The 21,785-nt window shown below is 44.9% G+C and overlaps 1 protein-coding gene across 1 annotated transcript in view; it reads left to right on the forward strand.

The window, feature by feature from the left end:
• Positions 1–21,785, forward strand: part of LOC141229036 (oocyte zinc finger protein XlCOF29-like) — a 242,596-nt gene that overhangs the window by 212,315 nt on the left and 8,496 nt on the right. The gene's annotated exons all lie outside the window — the stretch shown is intronic.

Consider the following 21,785-nt stretch of genomic DNA (forward strand, 5'->3'; position numbering starts at 1 on the left):
AAAGGACTTAAGTTTCCCTTCAGAGAATTTTTTATATCGTATATATTCCTTTATCCATCCAACTCCGGAATCCCTCTAATTTATAGAACACTGCATATTTATTATTAAACCATATAGATGTAGATTCATTGCAGTCTCCTATTTCCATTATATCTTTACCCCTATCCCAGACCTTGTAGAGTAGAGCCAGTGTAGGGTATAGTGATTTCTTGTGTGCGAGGTCATTCAGTTGCACTATATGAATAGGAATATTCCACGGTGTTCCTGAGGTAATTAACCCCTTAATACTATTTGGGTTTGCAGCGCTTTGCCACCCACCCAAATGTTGCAATTGCGCTGTCATATAATACAATGGGGAAAAAAGTATTTACCGTATTTTTCGGAATATAAGACACACCGGACCATAAGACGCACCCCAAATTTTGGGGTGGAAAATAGAAAAATATTTTTTTTTATAAGATGGGGGTCCATCTTATAGTCTGAATAGGTACGGCATTTTACCTGGGGGGCAGTGGAGTGAGGGTCACAGGAGGCAGGGTCCCTCAGGAAGTCGGAGGCTGCTGCAGAAGAGGTCAGATGCTGTGGAGCCTGTGCCTGGCTGAGGCCCTTAGCCTGGCTGGTTCCTGTGCTTAAGCCTCTGGCTGGGACTGAGGCCGTGGCCTCCGGCTGGGACTGAGGCAGGGGCCTCTGGATGAGGCCGGGGTCTCGGGCTGGGGCCAGTACCGGATTGCGGTCGGTGCAGGCTGCAAAGCAGTGCGGCCTGCACAGGTTGCCGGTGTGTGCGGCCATCTTCCTAGAGCTGTGATCTACAGGAAAATGGCCGCTGGAACTACCTGTCCACGCATGCGCCGGCTCGGGCGGCCTTTTTCCTGTAGATCACAGCTCTAGGAAGATGGCTGCGCACACCGGAATCCTGCGCAGGCTGCACGCTGCTCACAGCCCGACATCGGCGCCAGCCCCAGTACCAGCCAGGCACAGTGGCTGGCCCCAGCTGCTCACCTCTGCTGCCACTGATGACGACGCCACCGCCGCTACTACCACCGCATTCCTGGAGGGCCCTGCGATGCCACTTTACCACCACCGCAGGTAACGTTCGGACCATAAGACGCACCCCCCATTTTCCTCCCAAATATTGGGGAAAAAAAGTGCGTCTTATGGTCCGAAAAATACGGTAATCAGCCACGAATTGTGCAAGTTCTCCCACTTAAAAAGATGAGAGGCCTGTAATTGACATCATAGGTAGACCTCATCATAGACCTCAACTATGAGAGACAAAATGAGGAAACAAATCCAGAAAATCACATTGTCTGATTTGGAAAGAATTTTTTTTCAAATTTGGGTGGAAAATAAGTATTTTGTCAATTACAAAAGTTCATCTCCATACTTTGTTATATATCTTTTGTTGGCAATGCCAGAGGTCAAACGTTTTCTGTAAGTCTTCACAATTTTGGCACACACTGTTGATAGTATGTTGGCCCATTCCTCCATGTAGATCTTCTCTAAAGCAGTGATGTTTTGGGGCTGTCGCTGGGCAACACAGACTTTCAGCTCCCTCCAAAGCTTTTTATAAGGTTTAGATCTGGAGACTGGCTACGCCACTGCCGGACCTTGAAATGCTTCTTACGAAGCCACTCTTTCGTTGCCCTGGCAGTGTGCTTGGGATTATTGTCATGCTGAAAGACCCAGCCTCGATTCATCTTCAATGCCCTTGCTGATGGAAGGAGGTTTGGACTCAAAATCTCACGATACATGGCCCCATTCATTCTTTCATGTACACGGCCCCAAAGCATGATGTTGCCACCGCCATGCTCACAGTAGGTATGGTGTTCTTTGGATGCAACTCACCATTCTTCTCCTCCAAATACGACGAGTTGTGTTTCTACCAAACAGTTCTACTTTGGTTTCATCAGACCATATGACATTCTCCCAATACTCTTCTGGATCATCCAAATGCTCTCTAGCTAACTTCAGACGGGCCCGGACATGTAATGGCTTAAGGAGGGGGACACATCTGGCAGCGTAGTGTGTTACTTATGGTAGCATGTGTAACGTTGGTCCCAGCTCTCTGCAGGTCATTCACTAGGTCCCCCCCGTGTGGTTCTGGGATTTTTGCTCACCATTCTTGAGATCATTTTGATCCCACGGGGTGAAATCTTGTGTGAAGCCCCAGATCGAGGGAGATTATCAGTGGTTTTGTATGTCTTCCATTTTCTAATTATCGCTCCCACAGTTGATTTCTTCACACCAAGCTTCTTACCTATCGCAGATTCAGTCTTCCCAGCCTGGTGCAGGGCTACAATTTTGTTTCTGGTGTTCTTCGACAGCTCTTTGGTCTTCACCATAGTGGAGTTTGGCTGTTTGAGGTTGCGGACAGGTGTCTTTTATACTGATAACAAATTCAAACAGGTGCCAGTACTACAGGTAATGAGTGGAGGACAGAGGTGCCTCTTAAAGAAGAAGTTACAGGTCTGTGAGAGCCAGAAATCTTGCTTGTTTGTAATTGACCAAATACTTATTTTCCACCAAAATTTGAAAAAAATTTCTTTCCAAATCAGACAATGTGATTTTCAGGATTTGTTTTCTCATTTTGTCTCTCATAGTTGAGGTCGACCTATGATGTCAATTACAGGCCTCGCTCATATTTTAAAGTGGGAGAACTTGCACAATTGGTGGCTGACTAAATACTTTTTTCCCCACTGTATATTAGTGCATTAGGAATCACCAAAACACCAGATTCCTCGTCACTTTGTAGATATTCACATTTTATCCTAGCCGATTTCTTTTTCCATATAAGAGAACGAAACTTGCTATGAATTTTCTGAAAATGGGAATTATGGATTCAAATAGGGGCATTATGCAGAATGTATAAGAGTTTGGGCATCAATAGTAGTGATGCAGTGCTATCTTTCATCAAACTCAATTTGACAGGTGCCACGCCCCCTATCAAAGTGTATCAAAGTGTGTAGCTGCACCCCTCCTCCTCCTCCCCTATCAGGCCCTGTGTTGTATCTTATTCAGCATTTTATATAACTTTTATATGAGTTTGATGATGCTATCAGATTATTTACTCTTATTTGATAGTGTATGAGTTTATATGAATTTTCATAGTTCCTGCAGAGTATTTACTCTAATTTGATAGTGTGATTCTTAGGTCATATATTTTATACATTTGTAAAAACCAACACTGCTAATCACCAAGCACTGATCACATTTCACTGATGAAGATTCTCATTTTATATGAGTTTATAGCCTCAACATTTTATTCTCATTTTATATGAGTTTTATAGCCCAAGACTTTATTCTTATTTGATAGGCTGATACTTATTGCTTGGGCATATTATGTATATGGCCAAGTTACAATTATCATTTTATATGAGTTTTATATCCCCATACTGTTTATTTGATAGTGTGGATCTTATTGCTTGGGCATATTATCTATATGGCCAAGTTACAACTACCCCCAAGTATATAAAGTGTGTGTTTTATACGGATGTAAAAAGCAAAGACACAGTAAAAGTATTAAAAGATTTTATTGTTCTAAAAATAAATACATCTCAAAGACATTTCAATAATATAAAAATCCTTACAGAATAGTATAAAAAGTATCACAAGTACAATTAATATACATCATTACAATTCTTACAACATAATATAAAAAGTGTTACCTCACATGTACCAAATTGCATGTAATAATAATAATATACATCATTACATTTCTTGCAGATTAATATAGAGTGTTATAATTCAGTCAGATCATTTATCCAATACATCACTTACATCGTGAGCCACATGGATTGTAGAATTGGTAGAGACCTTTTTTTAGGCAGCGAAGTTCCTTGTGTGATACCTAATGATGGAGAGTGTAAAGATTGAATAGCGCGGGTCGGTGTGGATGGCGTCCGGGGTGTAGATACATCGCTACCTTCACTGATGGAGATTTTTAATCCATCTAAAAGCTGTCTAGTAGCGGGATTGCCCACAACTGTAGATGGAATATTTAGCTCGGCCATTGCCTGCATAAATGAATCCCAACCCCGAGGCAGATTCCTGCTGGTCAGGGCATGGCTCTGTGTTGTACTACGTACCAAATCCAGCAAGTTAGATCCTGGTATTACAGTTCCTTTGAAAATAAATTCGCTTTTATCATTCCAGGATGTAACATTTTTATTCTGCAGTAGCCTGTTTAGTAAAAATTCAGCATTCTTTTTCTATCGTTGGTTTACATGGCTTACAATTTCAGTGACCTCTTGATTTTTATCAGGGCCTGTATTTGGCAATTGTTGCTGATCAGATTCAGGAGTGCTAACAAGATTTAAAGTTGTTACTTCTTTTGAGCTGTGCCTCGCATGTACCAAGTATCGTTGTAGCATGGAACTATATATTTTAATTTTCACATCATCGGGTATGTCACGACGTTGTAAAACCGCGCTAATTTCATCATCAAGGCCACGAATAACACTCTCTCGTATGTTATCTGTATTAGGGGGTCTTAGTTTGACTAGATCCTGTTTGGGGACTAGATAAATTTTCTCTGTATGCCCCATTATTTGCCTGTGAGCAGACTTGTTATTATCGGTAGTGCGAAACCTAACAGAGGACCTATAAACCCACCAGTCTGCTTTAGTAGGTATTTCTTTTCCTTTATGGGCTGCGATCTATCACTCAGGGTTCTTATAGCTTTACGCCACTTCTTTAGTATATTTTTTTGTCGCTCTTCCAGGGGTATTCGGCCTTTTATAATGTTTAAAGCAATTTCGCCTATGGCTGTAATTAAATCTCTGCTTGCATTGCGCAAAATAGATTTTCTGACAGCAGGAGTCTGCTGTTAGGGGGACGGTTGCAAACAACTTTATTATAATGGAACGCAACCGACCCCGGGGTCCGCAATGCAGCCTGGTGGACTGTGGCCGAACACCTCCCGGGTGAGAAGGAAAACAACCAACTTAAATATTAAACCCTTCCATGTTACTGCACACTGGAATGGGTATAGCGGTTCACTCTATCTCCGTTAACTGCACGGGAGATGTGCGACCGGGGGAGTAGCTGTAGCCCTGTTAACCTCACAGGGACTACACAGTTGGCGCTAGGATGCGTGTGACTCACGCCGGGTATACGTGCTCTCAGCCGACGTGCTACCGGACTGAGGAGAACCGCTCCACGTGGCTCACAGGCGGTACCGGGAATATGGCGTCTACAGACTGGTCGGGGTGTATGGCGACCCCCTTGTCAGAGCCAGACTGTGAGGCGAAACTACCTGCTATTTCCACTAACCTGCCTATTTCCACTAAAGCTGCCTATTTCAACTATAGCACACGTGGAGCTCAAACGCCCAAGCGTCCACACAACACCATCACTTGCTCAAAAGATCAGAGCGCGCCGCCATGTTTGTAGGTGGGCTCTTTAAAGACTAAGCCCTGCCCACTGTCGCACCATTGGTGACGTCAACCGCGACCAATCAGGCGGTGCCAGGTCACCGGATCAGCTGGCCTCCAAACCACCAATCACGGTCCGCCAAGTCACGGGCATGCTCAGTGCGGTATATCTTGGACTTAGGCTGCCGCAGCCCTGTCTCCCTTCGCAGCCGATGCTTCATGTTGCTAGGCACAGAAATCCAAGAGACAACCTGTACGTCTCGTAGACCAGCTAGGCGTTGGGACTGATGAAGATGCTGAGCAGCATCAGCCCTGGCTGGACTGGAATGGGGGACCACAGAAGGTTCTGGACCCATTTCGAATCCAGCACACGCCTAACACATGCTTCTCGGTCAGTCATACTGCATTATGCATTAGTCTTATCAATATGCTTTTTATTTGTTTTCACTTCTGCTTCCTCACAACTCACCTGCCCTTTAACACATTCTGTGCACTCTCTCTATATTCACCCCTCCCCTCTCCCCTCTCCCATGTATAACTCTGAGGCTCTACTGACATTTCTCATCCACTACCTCCATACAGCACTCAAAACGTTCATACAAATCATTGCACCACCTGCTCTTTATCTTTTTTCTCCTTTTACTAGTCACAGGCGACATCTCCCCTAACCCTGGGCCCCATCCACTAGCATGCACTACTCTCCTCCAGCTGCATATAGAAACCCTGCTAATCTTATTAACGTTCAGTGCATGCCCTCTCCTATCGCTTTCCATTGTGCTCTCTGGAACGCACGGTCTGTGTGTAACAAACTAACTTACATTCACGATTGTTTCCTCTCTAATTCCCTTAACCTTCTGGCTATCACAGAAACCTGGATTCATCAGCCAGACACCACCGCTGCTGCTACTCTCTCGTTTGGTGGGCTGAATTTTTCACACACCGCCAGACTTGGCAACAGACAGGGTGGAGGTGTTGGTTTGCTCCTTTCCTTACAATGTGCTTTCCAGGTCATACCCCCGTTTCCCTCACTCATGTTTCCTCCTTTGAAGTGCACACCATCAGACTCTTTAAACCCTTCTCCCTGCGAGTGGCGGTCGTGTATTGCCCTCCAAGCTCCTCCCGCTAGTTCTTGGATCACTTTGCCACCTGGCTTCCTCACTTTCTATCCTGTGACATCCCCACCCTCATCATGGGCGACTTTAACATTCCCATCGATGATCCCCTCTCCCAATCTGCCTCTCATCTACTTTCTCTAACCTCTTCATTCCGTCTCTCACAGTTTACTAATTCTCCTACCCATGAAGATGGGAATACTCTGGACCTGTTTTCTTCCAGTCTCTGCTCGCTGGATGACTTTACCAACTCCCCTCTCCCGCTCTCGGACCACAACCTTCTTTCCTTCTCTGTCAAGAATTGTCTCCTCGCCCGGGACACCCCCACTTACCACACTTATAGGAATACACGTACCATTAATACCCAGCAGCTTATGGACAATCTGCACACATCTTTAGCCCCCATCTCCTTCTTCTCCTGTCCAGACATAGCATTGTCACACTACAATAATACACTGAAGAGTGCCCTAGATGAAGCAGCACCTTCTACATGCAGAAAGACCCAACACAGACAACGGCAGCCCTGGCACACGATGTGAACACGTTTTCTTCAAAGTTGCTCAAGGTGTGCTGAGCGGCACTGGAGAAAATCTCTTTTAGCAGAGGATTTCATCCACTATAAATTCATGCTCAAAACCTATAACTCTGCCCTTCATCTGGCCAAACAATCCTACTTCACCACCCTCATCACTTCAATGTCCAACAATCCAAAACGACTTTTCGAAACCTTAAACTCCCTCCTGAAACCTCAAGCACAGGCCCCCATCACCAACCTCAGCAGTGAGGATCTGGCCACTTTTTTCCTTGAAAAAATCAACCACATCCATCAGGACATCTCAGCTCAATCTCCTCAGCGCCTGGATCCCCTTCCCTGCCGCACTTCAAGCTCACTTGCCATCTTTCAGCCTGTTACAGAGGAAGAAGTTACCCAGCTCCTCGCTTCTTCTCGGCCTACAACCTGCAACAGTGACCCCATTCCTTCACATCTCCTGCAGTCTCTCTCACCGGTGGTCACCGCTCACCTGACTAAAATATTTAACCTCTCTCTTTCTTCAGGTATCTTTCCCTCCTCATTTAAACATGCCATCATAACCCCTTTATTGAAAAAATCATCCCTGGACCAGAACTGCACTGCTAACTACAGACTTGTCTCTAATCTTCCTTTTATCTCTAAACTCCTGGAACGGTTGGTCCACTCCCGTCTAATCTGGTTTCCGCTCTTTACACTCCACTGAAACTGCCCTCACTAAAGTCTCTAATGATCTACTAACAGCTAAATCCAAAGGTCACTGCTCCCTGCTGATTCTCCTGGATCTCTCTGCAGCATTTGACACTGTGGATCACCAGCTCCTCCTCACTATGCTCCGCTCTATAGGCCTCAAGGAAACCGTTCTCTCCTGGTTCTCCTCCTACCTCTCTGACCGCTCCTTCACTGTATCTTTTGCTGGCTCCTCTTCCTCTCCTCGTCCCCTTACTATCGGAGTTCTGCAGGGCTCAGTTCTAGGCCCCCTTCTCTTCTCTCTATACACTGCCCCTATTGGACAAACTATCAGCAGATTTGGGTTCCAGTATCATCTCTATGCTGACGAAACCCAATTATACACTTCTTCCCCTGACATCAATCCTACCCTAACACAAAATACCAAGGATTGTTTGTCTGCTGTCTCTAACATCATGTCCTCCCTCTATCTTAAACTGAATCTCTCCAAAACTGAACTTCTTGTGCTTCCCCCCTCTACTAACCTAACATCGAAATTACCTTGGAGGGTTCAACCATAACTCCTTGGGGTCATATTCGACACTAACCTTTCCTTTACTCCCTATATCCGATCACTCACTTGCTCTTGTCACCTGCATCTTTAAAACATCTCCAGAATCCGATCTTTTCTCACCTTTGAAACTTCTAAAATTCTGACTGTCGCTCTTATTCACTCTCGTCTGGACTTGCCATGGTTGTGTCGCCACGAAGATCATCACGATTGCACAGCCTGACTTCTCGCAGCTGAGTTTTTGGTGTTTTGTGCTTTTTGGCAGTGAGAGAGTTAACTCTCTCTCTGTGCTAGACAAGGTCCAGCCTCGCCCAGCTGCAATCAATTCTGCAGTAGTGAGATTCCTTCATATGTCTGCTGCTCTGTTAGGGAAGTTGTCGGTGAAAGCATTTCATGCAGATTAACAGAGCGGATCGTGGTATTTGGAGTTTCAGAGCTAAGTGTATTTGGAGTGATTTTTCCCTTCCTCGCTTTATCATTTATCTCCTTTCCCGTTGGTGTTCCCTCTGTTGTAGTTGTGTAGTTTTTGTATGCAAGGTGGTTTTGGTTTTACCCTTGTACTGTCTCGTTTGTCTAAGTACTGAGTGTTGGCATATTATTACCTGTCCCCTTTTGTTGTGATCGGGGTCCTTCTCAGGACTAGATTACTTAGGTGCAGGGATCCTCAGGAGGTAGGGGTTACGCTGGCGGCCTGGACCTCTGTACCTTTAACAGTACCTCCAGGTAGAGGGATTAGTCAGGGCCCCAGCTTAGGGTCAGCTTAGGCCCCCTACCTCCAGTACACAGAGACAGCGTGACAGGACTACTGCAACTCTCTTCTGATCGGGCTCCCTCTTACCAAAATTTCCCCTCTCCAATCCGTTCTGAATGCGGCAGCCAGGGTCATATTTCTGTCCAGCCGCTTCACCGATGCCTCCACCTTGTGCCAGTCATTACACTGGTTACCCATTCGCTACAGCATCCAATATAAACTCATTGCTCTCACCCACAAAGCTCTCCACAGTTCTGCACCACCTTATATCTCCTCTCTCTTCTCGGTCTATCGTCCTACACATGCCCTCCGTTCCACAAACGACCTAAGACTAACATCCTCCATAATCTGAACCTCGCACCTCCGTCTCCAAGACTTCTCTCGTGCTGCGGCAATTCTCTGGAATGCTCTACCCCAGACGATCCGATTGATGCCTAGCCCCCATATCTTCAAGCACGCTTTAAAAACCCATCTCTTTAAACAGGCCTACCACCTCAAATACTCAGTAAACTAACTTTCCCCTATTCCCTCCTAAATACTATTCAGAATCTGCTCCCTACTGTTTCTGTCTCTACACCCTCCATGCACACGATAACTGCACTCGATACTTGATTATTGCACTTAAACATATGGGTTGATGACCTGATCATGCAGCTTTATATGAAAATCCCGATTTACTATAATTGCCAGATCTGAAAGAACAAGCACTTTTCACCTATTGTGTCCCCCTTTTCCTTGTAGATTGTAAGCTTGCGAGCAGGGACCTCACTCCTGATGTAACTGTTTTAACTGTCTCACCTTGTATTGAATTTATTGTCTGTACATATCCCCGCTTAATTGTGAAGCGCTGCGGAATATGTTGGCGCTATATAAATAAAAATTATTATTATAATTATTAGTATTAAAAAGCACCATGTACTTTGTGCAGTTTTTCTTACCCTGACAAAATATGTTTTGTATCAGGTAGAAAATGCCAAGATTTCTGTGGTGAACATACTTGGTAAATGCTTTTTCTATCTCACAGTTTTCGTTAGCGCTCTCCATGAGATCATCAACAATAGTCAAATTTACCTTGTCAGGAGGGAATAAACCATCATCTACGAATGTATGCGGCAGACCCTCCACAAATCTGATGTGGGGAAAAGAGAGAGAGATTTCATCATATAGTTTTTGCCAGCACGAATAAAACCAAACAATATTATCGGGTTTGTGAGAAAAATGAGATTCAATATTATGTAACAGCTATTTTACAAAATGGCTCTTTCCAGAATTAGACGGGCCGGCTAGAATGCATGAGAATTGAAGTTGTAGCCGTGGATCCATCACAATCCCCAACTAATAGCCAAATGGCAGGGTTGTGAAATCGTCTAATAGGCGCCGCTTTGTGTAAACGCACTCTTGTGTTTTGCGCAATGGTCTTGTTTCAATGTCCCAGTACTTTTTATTTTTCACAATGCCGGGCTGTTCTACGACAATATGCTTCTGTGTTTCTGTGTCAGAATTACGCGGGTAGTCCAGAATTAAATCTTTCAGACTGCTAAAATTAATAGATTGAGTGTTACCGACATTTAGTGTTATGCCCTTAACTTTTAAGACTGTTTTACCAGTGTTGAGTTTGTATCCGTAAGTTTTGGGACCCGCAGATACAAACTCTGTGATGTGAGTGTCATCGAGTATCTCACTGTTCAGTTCCCCCAGGTAATCGCCTAAAGTCGGCTGCCACTCACCTTCCCTCTGCACAAAAATAACTGAATCTGTGTCGTTATAAAGGCACCTCTCCTGCAGCCGGTCCAGCAGAGAATAGAGCTCTAGCCGGGCATACGCGGTTGTAAAACACGCAATAAAAATGGTTGTGTTTTTGTTGACAGTGTGATGGCCTTTTGCATATTTCCAGTTAATGGTCGCAGTTTCATCATCAATGTAATGTAACATTGAAATGTCGTAGTAAGGTAGAAACACATACTTAAAAAGCTCATCGGGGTCACTAACAATGCTGGTACATGATAAATTAGATCGCTGACCAAACTTTCCCCATAAAGAATTTAAGAAAAGTTTAGAGACCTGTCTCTTAGCTGGATTCACACCTATATTTTCAGGCCGTAATTGTACACCTTCTTTTTCAAGAAAGGCGTCAATGTACTGCTTTTTCTTGACTTCATCAGTGCACCAGCTAGGATAACCTGAGGCCTCCTGCTTATCACAAAGATGTAATTTAATGTAGAGAGCAAACAGATCATCAGTTGTGTTAGGAAAATGCCATATTTCATAGATGTGGGCAATCCTGTACCCCTTTTCTACAGCCATCTCAAGTTCTATAGTGCACCATGTACGGGTCAGGGCGCGTTCTTCATCACTATGAGTGCAAACCTCGGTCTGCGAACTTACAGCGCATGTGTAGCAAAGGAGAAACATTAATTTTTTGTTGAGTTTTACAGGCAGCACAAGGAAAAACAGGGTAGACCTTGACTTTAGCAAAACCAAAGTATTTTTTAATGAAGCCGAAATTGTCATAGATGATATCTGGGTGGCCTACAGGGTATGTTTTAGTTTTGTTTATAAAGGGATACAGACTTGTGAAATCGTAGTAATGCAATGTCTCTCCATCCTCCAAGCGGTGATAGAGTTTAGTGGCGTTGGTTCGGCCGCCATAAAGAGCATCTCGTGGGTCTAAAGGTGTTGGGAATTCCATTTGGAGAAGAAATGTTTGAAGGTTAGAATCTTTTTCAACCATTTCTTTCCAGTCATGCTCCCACATCACTCTTACTGTGTACCCGCAGCACTGTAAGTAACGCTTTTTAGCTAAAAATGCAGAATATAACTGCCCATAGGAAGTATTTGTTACCTTATTTGTGTCATTTTCATTATAACACACGGGGCAGCCGTGGTAAAAACACCCCTGAAATTCAAATGCTACGTGTTGTTTGTTAACATAGGCGTACCCGTCTAGAAAATATTTCCCGACTTGTTTTTCGCCACCTCTCAAAGCATGCCGAATGACAATGTTCTCGGAGAGTGCTACATACATGAGCCACTGTATAGCGGGTGATGAGTAGCGCTTTTTGTCTTGTGATAATTATCACCGGGTAAAATGGTGATGGTCTTTTTTGGAAGAAATTTAAACCGGTACATTAACAGGTGGATATGGCAGAAGAAAGGTGTATAGATATCCGCGCTTCTCCGTATGAAAAGATGATCTGGTGATCAGAGGGTTAATGGAAATATTTTTTATTAATTAACTACATTCATACGCATTTCACGGACGTCCTGTCCACTTCCTCAGTGAGTAGCTGATGGCCGGAAGACCTCCCATTTAAAGGGCACCTCCTCCAAAATGGAGGTGCCCGTGCAAGGTTGTTGCTTTGTGTGCTAAACTTTGCTTCAGCCCTCAGGTACTCCTACCAGTCCAGTCCGCCAGCCTGACTACCAGTCCAGTCCACCAGCCTGACTACCAGTCCTGTCCACCAGCCTACCAGTCCTGTCCACCAGCCTACCAGTCCAGTCCGCCAGCCTGAACACTAGTCCAGCCCGACAGTCTGCTTGCTGCCCAGTCCGCAGTCTGTCTATGGACCTGGCCCATCCACTAATCCGGAGCCTCTACCTGCTACTTGTCTCTGCCAGCCAGTATACTCTCCAGCCTGACGGTCTGCCTACGGTCTTCCCCGCCTGTAACCTGCCTGTTAACTGCCGTGCTTACCAGACAACCTACCTGGAGGCTCCTGTATGTCACCTGCCAGCTACCCGTGGTGTCTGCCAGTCCGTCTACCTGGATCACCCGTCAGCCTGCCTGCCATGCTCATCTGCTGTACCAGTCAGTCCCTGCCATCTGACCCGTGGGAGTCACCTGCTCTCATACAAGGTCGGTCCCAGAGTGGCACCTGGTCCCTCTGCTCGGTCCTTCCCTGGTTCACTGAGTCGATTGAGCCGCCGTGCGACCTTGGTCGGCCCGAGTTGATATTTAGTTACGCCCCTCTGGCCCCTCCTTGCTTGCACTGCAGCACAGAGGTTCCACCACCCGGATCCGTAACAGTTTGCACGGGCCATGGAACCAGGTGGCCCCCAGGCTCCTTTGCTTGCCGACCTGTACCAGGAGGTTTCTCGTCAGAGATCCCAACAGGAAACCATCCTGACCTACCTGCGGAATGTCAACCCCCGCCTGGACTCGCTGTCCATCCCCCCTGTGTCCGCTTCAAGCCAAGCGGCACCCGCTCAGGCGGCATCTCAGCCTACCAGTGCCATGGCATCCAGCTCTGGACCCTGGCTCTCTGCACCTCCTCATTTCGGGGGTGACTCCGTTTTATGTCAGGGTTTTCTGAACCAGTGCACACTGCACTTTGAACTTTTGGTGCATCAGTTTCCCTCCGACCGGGCCAAGGTGGCGTTTATCATGTCTCACCTCACCGGGGAAGCATTGGAATGGCTAAACCCTCCTCATTGCTCCGTCTCCGCCAAGGGAGTCTCACCGTGGGCCACTATGCCATACAGTTCCGTACCATCGCCTCTGAGCTCGCCTGCAACGACGAGGCCCTGGTGTCCACCTTCTGGGAGGGTCTTTCCGGACGAATCAAGGACGAGCTAGCCGACCGGGACATTCCTACCTCCCTGGATGACCTGGTGTCACTAGCTACCCAGATTGACATCCGTTTCCTGGAATGAATTAAGGAGACTAGGAGACTACCCGGGAGAAAAGATTTCCTCGTCTTGCTCCCATTTTCCAGAAACCGGCCTTCCAACCAGCAACTCCCTGGGCATGCTCGCCCGAACCCATGCAGATTGACCTGACCAAGATGGTTAAGTCTCGCCAAGAGACACGCCGAGCCGAGGGGAGCTGTTTCTACTGTGGTAGTAAGGAGCACATGATCCGCTCCTGTCCGGTGAAGCCAGGAAACTCCAGTGTCTAGGACCGCTTGGAGGGGTCGTCCTAGACAAGAGTAAAACCTCTCCGTCATTGACTCTATCTGTTTGTATATTTCCAGTGGCAAGACATGCTTCTTTGAGACAGCCTTCCTGGATTCTGGATCCGCCGGGAATCTCGTCTCACAGGCGGTAGTGGAGCAGTATCAGATTCCTACTATACGTGTGGCTGAAACATTGTTCGTCGCCGCTGTGGACGGGAGACTTCTTCCAGTAAACATCCTACTCGTCACAGAGCCGGTAATCCTTCAGGTGGGAATGCTGCACTCGGAGAAGATCTCCTTTCACGTGCTGTCCAGTCTCTCTCACGCTCTCCTGCTCGGTCTGCCCTGGCTTCAGAAACATGGGCCCATCCTGAATTGGAGATCCGGTGAAGTGCTTCGTTGGGGTCAGAAATGCCATGAGTCCTGCCTGGTTCCGGTTCGTCCAGCTCTACTTCCGTCTACCCCGGCTAATGTACCTGGTCTACTGTCACCTTACTGGTCCTATGCAGATATCTTCGACAAGAAGGAAGCAGAGACACTGCCACCTCATAGACCATATGACTGCCCTATCGACCTGGTACCTGGCGCCTCTCCACCCTTGTCGCTGGTCAAAACTCGGGCCATGTCGGAGTACATCGAAGAAAATCTTGCTAGAGGATTCATCCAGAAATCTACCTTCCCAGCTGGAGGAGGATTTTTCTTCGTAAAGAAAAAGGATGGCTCTCTGAGTCCCTGTATTGATTATAGGGGACTCAACCAGATTACCATCAAAAATAAGTACCCCCTGCCGCTCATCTCTGAACTGTTCGATCACCTTAAAGGCGCGAAGATCTTCATTAAGCTCAATCTTCGCAGGGAGTACAACTTGGTTCGGAACCGCCAGGGAGACGAGTGGAAGACGGCATTCAATACCCGGGACGGCCACTACGAGTACCGTGTGATGCCCTTCGGTCTCGGTAACGCTCCAGCTGTCTTCCAAGAACTAGTTAATGACATCTTTCGTGATCTCTTATACTCATGCGTGGTGGTATACCTGGACGACATCTTGGTCTTCTCTCCGGACCTATCCACACACCGGAGGGATGTTCGTCAGGTTCTGCTTAGGCTCAGGCAGAACCACTTATACGCAAAATTTGAAAAATGCCTCTTCGAGCAAACCTCTCTTACGTTCCTGGGCTATATTACCCCTAAGACTGGTCTACGGATGGACCCCGAGAAGGTCTCTGCCGTCTTAAAGTGGCCCCGACCGGAGGGGTTGAAGGCGATTCAGCGATTCCTGGGCTTCACTAACTATTACCGCCTCTTCATCCCACATTTCTCTTCCTGGACTGCTCCCATCTCAGCGCTCACCCATAAGGGAGCAAATCCTAAGGAATGGACGTCCGAAGCGGAGGAGGCCTTCCTCTCTTTAAAACAAGCCTTCTCTTCTGCCCCAGTGCTGCACCGTCCGAATTGCAACAAAGTTCTTTCTAGAGGTTGATGCTTCCTCTTCCGGAGCAGGAGCGGTGCTCACCCAGAAGTCTCCATCCGGGAGAATGGTAACCTGCGGCTTCTTCTCCAAGCTCTTCTCCTCGTCCGAGCACAACTACTGCATAGGAGACCGAGAACAGCTGGCCATCAAATTGGCACTGGAGGAGTGGCGTCACCTGCTAGAGGGAGCTCTGCACCCGGTGGTCATCTACACTGACCACAAAAACCTGGCATATCTACAAAATGCGCAGACTCAATCCACGTCAGGCTCGATGGTCTTTGTGCTTTGCCCGTTTCAACTTCACTCGACATTACCGCCCTGCTGACAAGAACATTAAAGCCGATGCTTTGTCCCGATCCTTCCTGTCCTCCAACCAAGAGGAGAAGCATATGCATATCATCGATCCCTCCAAAGTGATGAATGTGGCTCCGTTGGACCTGTCTCGTCTCCCACCCAAATTATTTGGAACTTTTTTAAATGGTCCAACAAATGTTATACATAGAGGTCAATCCAGGAACGTGAGATGGTTGGATAAGAATTTAGTTTTTTCTCTAGATAATCCATCCGCTAAGGATTCTGGACTTTATCAATGTTGCGTTTTAACTAAAAATAATTACAAACAATGCAAAGATGTAAATGTAAATGTTTGGTCAGCAGTAGATAATGTATGTACACAGACAAGGTTTCAACCATCTACTCCTTAACAATTCAATCAATTCCAATCTAAATCTCTATTGAGAGATGGAGTATTTATGACTATGATATGGACTTTCAATATGACTAATTGGAAAATATCTTCCAGATATCCCCAATGTCAATCACATCTCATTAACATGGAGATGGGAATAGAACAATGGTTTGGAAAAAGAATTTCAACACAGGTTAGAAGTAAGAGGGGGATATTAGAAGGTATTTTGGGGGGATTAGGACCAGTGAGAAGTTTCATTAATACTATGGACATTCATACACTTAAATCAGATTTGGAAAATATTGGGTATATTGGAGGTAAAGGGGTAAAAGTTCAGAAAAGTTTGAATCAACTCCTTGAGAAGATGGTTTTGAACACTGCTGCTGTGCTGGGATCTTCAGTGTCACATCTACAAGATGCTTCTTTAGCTCTAATAGAAAGTGAACAGGAATCCCAAGTGGCCAGAGCATGTCTAGAAATTCAGATTGAATACTCCACCAATCTGAAAATGATTGCACAGGCATTGCAAAGTGGAATTACACCTTTAGGAATAATGAGAAATTTGCCTGCAGAATATAATTTTGCGTTAAATCACACAGATTTGTGGGTAAATAAGTGGTTAGGATGTGAACAGAACATTTGTATAGGAACATCACTAATCCCAATATCGGGAAAAGAAGAAACCATGGTTCCTATAACTGTTCTGGGCATTCCTGTTAGTAATACACAATTGCTGTATTATCTATTACAGGACACAGATTTAGCATTTGATGGTACAAACACTGAACAATTAGACATTTCTTCATGCTTACATTTCGTTTCTAAGGTAATGTGTCTACCTGGACAGGATAAAGTCATTTATAACTCGTGTTTCCATAATCATACCTCATATCATGCCAGAGTTGAGAATATGCACACGATACATGACTTGGTGACTCCAATAGGATCAAACAAAATTTGTTTACTAGTTATGTCCGAAAAAGAAGTTGTTTCTGCATTCTTCTCATCTTGTGTACATGCTGAAAATCTGACCATAGGTTTATATTATATCGAGGGAAATGTGAAAAATATCTACAAGAAGGAAGGAAGTATTAATATTACGTCAATAGGGACAAGAAATCAGAAAATCCTTCCGATACAGTTCAGTTTGTCACAAATATATAATTCCCCTTGGAATATGTGGACAAATGAGATAAAGAAAGACAAAGGTTTGTTAAATGTATTAACAAAACAACTAAAAGAAGCTGAAATTGTATTCAGACATGAACAAGGTAACAAATTATGTTGAACATGAATGGACAAGTATGTCAGGCTCATCTTGGTGGAGAAATCTAGGAAGATCAGTAACTAGTTGGTCACAGTCTTCAGCAAAAATGGCTGCAGAAAATGTATTAACAAATCCAATTGTAATCATATTTATTTTGGTCTTGCTGTGTATTATTCAGATTTTTATCATGTGTAAAATTAAGAAAATATGCAAAAAGATATAGAAATAAAAAACGAGGATGATATTTTAAGAGAAATGTTAAAAAGAAAAAGTATAACTCTTTGAGTGAATTTTTAATTAGAAGATTTTGGGAACTCAGATGACATTCAATACAGGTTTTGATACCAGGTTTTCAGAATAAAGAATTAATGTGATATGAATGGTGAGAGAATGAGTTTAGGATTGATTATGATATTTTTTAACTCATAATTGGGGGGACTGTAAAATAAATTTCTTATGATAGAAAGATACATGCATAAGCTTTAACATGCTTGGGCTGTAACCATGCTTAGATTCAAATATAGAGAAAGACTGGGGTTATTCTGGGACCTTGGTAGAAACCTGTTCAGTTTGTCAATATGGGTTATTTGGAGATAACTAGCGATCCTTAAAGGTCACTAGCCATATGTTTAAAATATACCAACATGAGGTGATGTGCACGTAGCCAAAATGCATATGTCACGAGTTACTAGTTTCGTTCTAATATGGTAGAAGCTACTAATATATCAGCAAGTCGCCATATTGGGTTATGAAACTAAAAATATTCTCCAATGTATGTCTATGAGGCGAGATGGTATATAAGGAGAGCCAGAATTGAATGGGGGAGATCACTCATTCCTCGAGTATCTCCAACACGGATCATGCTTCTATACTGGATATGTAAGAACCTATAATTGTTTCCTTTCTCTCTTCTAACCTGATTCTTCTTTTTATGTGCTATGAAATATTTTCTTCATTTTTGTAACCACCTTTGAATGAACATTAAATAAGCTTTTGTTTTATCCACACAATTCAAGATTGTTTTCGTCTCTATTCTCACCGTACCCTTACCTAAAGTAAGGAAGTGTTAGTTTTTCTAACACCAACCAACAACCTTTTCACACTGCTCTGGCTTCAAGAGTGGTATTACACGGCCCCCTAGAAATTGGGACAGGAAGGTAGTTCGACATGATGTGGGTGCCTGTTTTGCTCCCTCAGAAGGCAGTTTCATGTTGCCCACGGCATTGGCGTGCATGTCCACTTCCCCCTCCCTTGTCACGCGCCTTGCCCATTTTAAATGGCGTTTAATATTTGTCACGTTGCCAAAAATGTCTGTATTATTACCGCAGTAATATAGGATCACGTCTGATGACTATGGTTTTACGCAGTGACCTGGGAGTCAGAGATGCTTCCAGAGGTCTTCCCCATGCTGTACCCATGTCTTTTCAGCACTGTATGCATGTGTCTGATGATGTGTCACACACCACATGGCCAGATAAGGTTGTAAAATGTTAAAATTATATTTCCCAGTGAATGCATTTGTCTTTGTTGAAAGCAATGCAAAAGTGCAAAAACGCATCAAAAACGCTACATGTGAACATAGCCCAAGGTGTGGAGGAGTATTTTTGTTTTTGCTTATTTATTTTGCCTTATATACAAGTCTTTACCCTGGAAAGGATGTTCCTTAACATATTTCCCAGGAAAATCCATTTTGGTTTCATTTTTGTATGTTTTATTGTGAGTCCGTAAAAGTGGTGTAATACCTTTGACAACGATGTTGACAGCAGTGACCTGGGAGTCAGAAATTCTTCCAGGGGTCTTCCCCATGCTGTTCCCATGTCATTTGAGCACTGTTCCCATCGATTTGGGCAATTTTTAGGCCCCCTGCAGACCGCCGGAGGCAGCCGCCTGAAAAATGCTCTAGTTTCCCATAGACTTACATTGGGCTCATAGCTTGGGTCCAGCATAAAAGCACTGCAATTTGCTCGACCCGAGCAACGAGCATCCGAGCATTTTAGTGCTTGCTCATCACTATTGTTTCACTTTAAATCCAGATTAGCGGCCTGCAGAGCTGAAAACACAAAGATTCACTGTCCAAATATTTCTGGATCTAACTGTAGTCATATATTTACACTATACGGACAAATATTGCATCTCTTGCCCCCACCCACCAAAACAAATCCCAAAATGTCCTCCTGCCTCTTTTCCTAACTCCCAATCCCAAACTAGACAAGGACATTTGGAGTTGCCAATCCTCCCTCTTTTGTAGACTTCTGGAGATAAAGCTTCTTCAGCTTCGGCTCTTTACTTCTCCTACAGACAACATGGTGGGAAAACGAAACACTTTCTATAATCAGTTATTTTTTTATTACATTTTTTTAAAGGGAAATTACAATAAAATGTCCCCAATCCCTTTTTCCCTTCTCCCAATCCATAATGCTGGGGTAAGATTATCTCTACAGAGACCCCTGTACAGGAATATTAGGGCTCCAGCGACATCACATCTATTATACAGAGAATAGCGCTATCTCCATAGCTCTGTACACAAGGACATAGAGATCAGACAAGGTCCTCATATTCAGGCAGCTTCTATTCTACTCCAACCCTCTTTATAAGAACAAGATCAGAGTCTCATTATACCGAGCAGAGAAGCTCCAGGGACAAAGACCCCGTCTGCTCCTAACACGCCGGGGGTCTGGAGTATCCAGCCACGGGGCCCGGATTCTCTCATTTGTGGCCCCAGCGCTTCTTATAGAATAAATCCCTTTCTCATCCAGTCCTGTAGTAATGACTTTGTTATCAGGTTTTGTAGGAGGGTTAGTCTGACTCCATCTTATGTTATCAATATCTGTGCGAGAAACAAGAGACGTCCGACCGCAGTTTTACCGATTGTCCAGTGTCAGTTCTTCTACAGTCTGATAAAGAGCCGCGGTGTCTCGACCGAACCTGGGGGGTATACAGCTGTATACAGCATACACACAGGGCTCCATATATACACTGCTCTGCACGCCTCGCACACACGCGGCTCTGCTACATCCACACTGTAAACCCCTCCTGACCCCACACATAAACTTCAGCTCATCCAGCACCATGACAACCAGCACAGCAGAGTCCTGCATCCACTGAGGTCCCTGATCATGTGACCCCTGACTCCTCCCCTCCTGTGACCTCATCACAGCTCCTGTGCGCACAGAGCAGCCATATATGTGGTGGCGGCTCTGCAGGTGGAGGTATGTGGAGATCCCCCATTACTGGGCGCAGGGGGCATTAACCCCTTCAGCACGGAGACTCTTTTGGGGTCTTGTGTTGCCCCTTTATAAGAATCATAAGGTTTTTGTTCTGTTTCCTGTAATAGATACATACGACCCAACTATGGAGACAGGAAGGGAGGAAACGTATTGTTCTCATAGTACAGGACCCCTTTACTGCCCCCACAGTGTAATGCCCCCATTATGTCCCTTATGCAGGATGTATGATGCCCCCCAAAGTGTAATGCCCCCATTATGCCCCTTATGCAGGATGTATGATGCCCCCCACAGTGTAATGCCCCCATTATGCCCCTTATGCAGGATGTATGATGCCCCCCACAGTGTAATGCCCCCATTATGCCCCTTATGCAGGATGTATGATGCCCCCCACAGTGTAATGCCCCCATTATGCCCCTTATGCAGTATGTATGATGCCCTCACAGTGTAATGCCCCCATTATGCCCCTTATGCAGGATGTATGATGCCCCACACAGTGTAAAGCCCCCATTATGCCCCTTATGCAGGATGTATGATGCCCCCACACAGTGTAATGCCCCCATTATGCCCCTTATGCAGGATGTATGATGCCCCCACACAGTGTAATGCCCCCATTATGCCCCTTATGCAGTACCTCTTGAAGCTCATCAAGAGAATGCCAAGAGTGTGCAAAGCAGTCATCAAAGCAAAAGGTGGCTACTTTGAAGAACCTAGAATATAAGACATATTTTCAGTTGTTTCACACTTTTTTGTTAAGTATATAATTCCACATGTGTTAATTCATAGTCTTGATGCCTTCAGTGTGAATGTACAATTTTCATAGTCATGAAAATACAGAAAAATCTTTAAATGAGGTGTGTCCAAACTTTTGGTCTGTACTGTGATATATATATATATATATATATATATATATATTATGATTTTTTGCTCTTTTGAGGTTGGGGGCCTCAAGAACAGCTATTCCTGTGGGACCTGTGATTTCTATCTACGTTGCTGTGTATAGGATAATAGCGTATAATAAGGTTGTTATGGATGTGACTTAACTAACATTGTGCAGTCAGCTCATTAACAACATTATGACAGCTGACACCCTGCAGTATCGTCCCCGGACGTTTTTGCGACCGATTGGGGCCGATGAACCCCTTAAATGCCGCTGTCAATCGCGACAGCAGTATTTAAATTGTTACAAGGGAGTCACAAGACCCCCTTTGTAACCATCGGACCCCTGCGATGAGA

The sequence above is a fragment of the Phyllobates terribilis genome, unplaced genomic scaffold (assembly GCF_046119375.1).
Source record: "Phyllobates terribilis strain yellow unplaced genomic scaffold, ASM4611937v1 Scaffold_453__1_contigs__length_1468511, whole genome shotgun sequence".
Classification (NCBI taxonomy): domain Eukaryota; kingdom Metazoa; phylum Chordata; class Amphibia; order Anura; family Dendrobatidae; genus Phyllobates; species Phyllobates terribilis.